Source organism: Stegostoma tigrinum, chromosome 5, assembly GCF_030684315.1.
Source record: "Stegostoma tigrinum isolate sSteTig4 chromosome 5, sSteTig4.hap1, whole genome shotgun sequence".
NCBI classification, from domain to species: Eukaryota; Metazoa; Chordata; class Chondrichthyes; order Orectolobiformes; family Stegostomatidae; genus Stegostoma; species Stegostoma tigrinum.
The window spans coordinates 83,095,152-83,101,185 of NC_081358.1; positions in this window are offsets into that span (position 1 = coordinate 83,095,152).

Sequence of the window (6,034 nt, forward strand, 5' to 3'; positions counted from 1 at the left end):
TGATCTCAGTCATTATTGATCATGATCCCACACTCCTACAGTACTAATCCTGCATGCCGTCTTCACTGGCTACTTATTGGCTTGGAACATGTCTCTACTTGCACCAAAAGTATCATCCGTGTCACACCCTTTCATTTTTTTTAATAACAGCTTCTCTGCCATTCCAGAAGAGAAACAGTTCACAACAGGGCAGAAAGAGGCAAGCTTGTTGCACTACCTGACATTCACTGTCTCATCCTGAATGAGGAGAGAATTCTGACCTCCTTTAGTGACTGACTAACTGTATCCAACCCTGGACTGGGATTATAGGCTGCCCTTGACTTACTGTGGTGAGTCTGAAGGCCTATCCTCCTTGACTTGCCTGAAGACTGTTGGCAACCATGAGCCCCCTGTGTCTGCGCTAAATAGCATCCAGGTAGGTTCAAAGTGTATGAGTGCAAACAGGACAAGTGACCAGTGCAGAGATGTAACCTTGTTCAGTGAGATCTGCAGTTATGAGCAAGCAATAATCTTGTAATAGCTATATGAGAATCTTGCTTCTATGTCCAGAACTTATTTAAATGATGCAGTGAGTTGATGTTGAGATGAGTCTCACCAGGCTTCTTGTGTGCTTCTGCTACATTTCTTGTCTTTGGTCATGTTCTTCAAGTCACTAACGGATTCAACTCATAGAAACAAGAAGAAAAAATCATTACAGAATGAAGGAAGCCCATCAAGCCAAGCTGGGTGAAAATAAGCCGTGCATTTCAATCCTTCTTTTCAGATTGTGGTCTGTTGTCTTGTTGATTATGACACCTCAATTGCATTTCCAAGTGCTCTTTCTCATGCTTTGAAGCTTTCTACCCTTACCACCCTTCAAGGTTCTGAGTTCCTACATATTATCTGGAGAGGGAGAGGGTTTAAGTGAGAAAATGTGACTGTTCAGAGAAAGGTACACTACAGAGATAAGTCAATGCACAGGCAGTAGCATATTTGCATGTATCAGTCAGCACACAACAGTTACCTAGCAAAGGGGGAGGGCATGACACAGGAAAATCTAAACACACAAGATGAAGACCTCCAGAAGTTTATTTATTTTCTTTTTTCTCCAAATGCTTTGGCAGTGAGAACATTTTTAGTTTTATTTTTCATAAGTTTCCTGAAGTTATGAAAATGCAGAATAAAAGAGAGAAGTAACGATGGGCTTATGGCATCTAAATATTTTGAAGCCTATTTGTACTGTCACCAACCTCTCACCCCACCAGCAGTTATACAATGACTTTGGGGAGTCAACAGAATAGTGAGTAAAATGGACCTCAGGAAAATGCTACAAAATTTCTTTGCCATCCTGAAAGTAAAGAGCCAAGCTCCAGCTGTCTGTAGTCCTGATACATCAGTCACCATTTGCCCCACTTATTTCTATACCACAACACACCTTTTGCAAGAACTGTTCCAGCTCTTTTTTGAAGTCAAATCCATTCTCATTTGTAGAATGCTACTCAAATAACTTCTAATCAGGCTTGCCATTTTATTCTTTTTGGTGATGCCTCATAGGTTTTTTCTCCTTATCCAGCTTTATTAATTATGAATATGAATAGAGCTATGTCCCTTATAGTTAAAAAAAATTATATAGAAGGCTTTATTACACTTTTGAACAAAGCTCAAATTTCATCAGCCTACCTATAATTTTTGGACATATATTCTGAAATCATTTGAACAGATCTTCTCAAGGTTTTGATATATCAACCGTGTGCCTTACCAAAAACCTTCACTCTAGCTGTGGTTATATTTAAAGTCCTATACATAATAATAATTAGATGTAACTACTGTAGACACACATTCTATCAGCTGAGCTTAATTTTTTATTGTTAGTCGTACAGGCTACAGTTTATTTAATAACTGCACGTTGGTGGTAAATCCAATTTGGCAGATGGTGGAGAGGTACAGAATGTGTGGGGAATGGTGTCAGCAAGCAGCTGTGGTTTCTTGGGGAGGTAGCAGTAGCTACAAAAAGTCTAGAATCATAGAATTGTTTCAGGACAGAATGAGGCCTTTTGGCCAGTCATTTGCTGGCCCTCTGAAATTCACTTGCTGCTATTCCGCTGCCTTTTCCCCTTGGCCTGGCAATTTTTCCATTTTCAGAATATGATCCAATTTACTTTGAAAGCCTCAATGGAATCTGTCTTCAGTAGTCCTGCAAGAAGTGTGTTCCAGATCCTATTCACTTGCAGTATTACTTACTTTAAATCTATGTCCTCTGCGTCTATATCCTGCCATCCATAAAACATTATTGATGAAACACTGACAAGGGATTCCAATGATAGGTGGAGTTCCTATTGGAAAACAGTGATGGTTTTACAATACATGCTCCTACCTCATAGATATTTCCAGACAAGATTCCAATTCTGGCCTCTCCTAAATTTGTCCATTGGAGGGAGAAGTCCACTCAGCACAAGAGTAGCATTAAATATCAAGATGTACCCCTTGTTTTACAATACTTGCCCCTGATTTTCAGGAGTTTAAAGTTTCAAAGGCATTTGTTATCGACTGAAGAAAGAGAAATGCACAAGGTACGTGACTGGACAGGGTGCCAGGTGTTTAGATACATGGGTAGCATGCCAGGTGGGTGAGGGACATGGTGAGCTAAGTAGGTGAGAGGTAGTGTGCCAGGCAGAGAGAGTGCTAGGTGTATTGGTTGTCATGTGAGTGCTCGGGAAAAGAAAGTGTTGGGTGAGAGGACTAAAGAAGATCTTTGAGAGTTTCAACTGGAATTGGAGTGGGGAAATTGGTTACAGTGATTCTTCAGGGCCCAGGTATGGTCGGGTGGGGTGATGTGTGGATGGGTGAAGTTAATGATGTGTTAGAGGTCAGTTCCAATGTTATCCAGGAACTAGAGCAGGTATTTGATTCTAACGATTAACAACTGTTAAGCTGAGGTAAGACAGTCCAACTTCAGTGGACCTTTTAGATGGGTTCCAGACATCAGGTATTTACCCATAAAAACATTAAATATCCTTGGAAGTTCCCATGGAGTTATCTGAAAGCTTCTGCATGGTTTTGATATGGAACTGCAGTCTACACTTCTCCAAAAACACTTTTGAATATAGAAGTCACAATGTTTTTACTTTAACTCTCAACCACAAAACATAATATTCCCCTTTATCTTTCATACATAGAACCATAGAGTCATACAGCGTGGAAATAAACCCTTCAGTCAAACCCGTCCATGCTGAACAGATAGTCTGAATTAATCTAGTCCCATTTGCCAGCATTTGGCCCATTAAACTCTTCCTATTCATACACCCATCCAGATGTGTTTTAAATGTTGTAATTGTACTGGCCTCCACCACTTCCTGTGGCAGCTCATTCCATACACACACTACCCTCTGCATGAAAATGTTTTCTCTTAGGTCCCTTTTATACCTTGCTCCTCTCATCTTAAACATCTGCCCTCTAGATTTGGACACCCCTATCTGTGGAAAAGACATTGTCTGTTTATGTTATCCATTCCCCTCATGATTTTATAAACCTTTATAAGGTCACTTCTTAGCCTCCAATACTCCAGGGAAAATAGTTCCAGTCTATTCAGCCTCTCTCAGTAGCTCAAATCCTCCAACCCTGGCAACATCCTTTTCTAAACCCTTCCAAGTTAGACAATATCCTTCCTATAGGAAGGAGACCAGAATTGCTCACAATATTCAAAAGCAGCCAAAATAACATCCCGTACAGCTGCAACATGACCTCCCAATTCCTATATTCAATGCACTGACCAATAAAGACAAGCATACCAAATACCTTCTTCACTATCCTATCAATCTGTGACTCCACTTTAAAGGAACTATGAACCTTGTACTTCAAGGTCTCTTTGTTCAGCAACACTGCCCAGGACCTTACCATTAAGTCTATAAGTCCTGCCCTGATTTGCCTTTCCAAAATGTAGCGTCTCACATTTATCTAAATTAAATTCTGTCTGTCACTCCATGGTCTGGAAACATGCTCACAGACATATTTTACATTGCTCTTAAGCAGGCATTCAATTCTTCTGGAAAAAGCACCCACATGAAATTTTGGTTCCTGAGGATTTACTTCTGTTCTTTTCCTTTCCCAGTTGGATTTTTAAAAAATCAGAACTGTCTTATGCTTAGCCTTTTCTGATGAAGGGCCTAGGCCCAAAACATCAGCTTTTGTGCTCTTAAGTTGCTGCTTGGCCTGCTGTGTTCATCCAGCTCCACACTTTGTTACCTCGGATTCTCCAGCATCTGCAGTTCCCATTATCACTGTCTTATACAGTTAGTTTATCTCTTTTTCCCTCTGGAGATTCTTCCCCTAGCATAAGTTATGCAAATTTTCCAGCCTAATTTCAATTCCTCACGAATTCAGTCCATTCAATCTGAGTATGAGCTTCCATCCATATTGAGCCACACCATCTTGCTGTCTAATGCTGCTCTGCCCCTGTGGATTCTAGCAGAGAAACCTTGGCTGAGAATTTTCCAGAATACCTTGGACACTTCTCTACCTCTACAACAATGTGAATCACATGAGCCTTGTGTCCAGGTAGCAATGCAGATTAGCTATAATTCAGACCTCAGCTCTGCTATCTTGGAAGTAAGAGGGCAATTTAAAACATAACTGTATATTTGTCAGCACTCTCCCAGGGCTTTGGAGACTCAGTTAATCCACTGTTAATATATAAAGGTAATGTTGCCATAGTCCTACTGGACCATAGGGCTGACCTCTCAGTTAGGGAGAGGGAGAGAGACACAACTATAGTGGTTTAACCTAAAGGCCACTACACCTCAGGTAAGGGGAGAGGTTGAGAAGTCTCCTTCATGGTAATCTCAGCCAGTGTGGGAATTGTACCTGTGCTATTGGCATCACACACCAGTTATCTAACTGATGTGACCATCCCTTACAGAATACCATTATATGCCAACTTATAGCTACATTATTGTCTTGAAGTGTAAACACCTTGCACCTTCTTTGCAACAAAATTATCTGGTCCGTTTTCAATCTCCAATAATAAATGCTTCCAGGTGTCAGGCAAAGTTCAGAGCAGGTCACACAACCCCATTCATTTTATCTTAAAGACACAGTTCCAAGACCATGCAATCATATATACTTTTCACAATAATATGCAATCGCACAACTATATATCAAAAAAAGGAAATTTATCCCTGCAATTGAACATTGCAAGAAGATAGATTATAAAGTCATTATCACAATAATATTGATGGGAATTTGCTGCATGCAAATTGACTGTCATACTCTCGCATACATCACTTCACTGCATCTGTTGTAACATGTTTTGAGATGTCAGGTCATGCTGAAAGGTGCTGTATAACTCTTCATCTAAACACAGGACAAAAACTGTGAATGCTGGCATTCAGAAACAAAAACAGAAATTGCTAAGTAAAACTCAGCAAGTCTGGCAGCATCTGTGGCGAGAAACCAGAGTTAATAATTATAGGTAATGCTATGTAATATTAACACTGCTTTCTTGACAGATGCTGCCATACCTGCTGAGTTTTCTGGGCAATTTCTGTTTTCCTATCTCAGCACAGGCTCTGGATTTGATATGATGCCCCTTTTGCATGAATAATGCATCATTGTTTTAGTTTAAGTACAAAGTCTCACAACTGCCTTGGTGCAGAAAAAGGCCATTTGACGCATAATGAGGGCTAGATACATGAAGAAGAGAAGAAAGAAGGTGAAGAGGGAGTTACAAAGCTGGATAGGGATGAGATTTTGGGCTGAACATTCCCATCCCTCTGGCAACATTCCCTCGAGGCTGCACAGCCATTCCACAGTTGCTGAGTAACTGGGCTGTGTGCACTGATCAACCTTCCATTTCCAAAAGCTATGACCTCACATGGGCCTCGGAGATATGTGCAGCAGGAGGCAGCAACCAATAACTGTAGTTAAAGATCCAATTTGCAGATGACTTTCTGGCCTTGTTTTGCCAGTGTAGTGACTACTCCCTGCTACATGAAGGACCATAAACTTAATGGGGGCGGTCCTCCCACGATAGTTTAGTGGATTATCTCTGCCGCAAAGA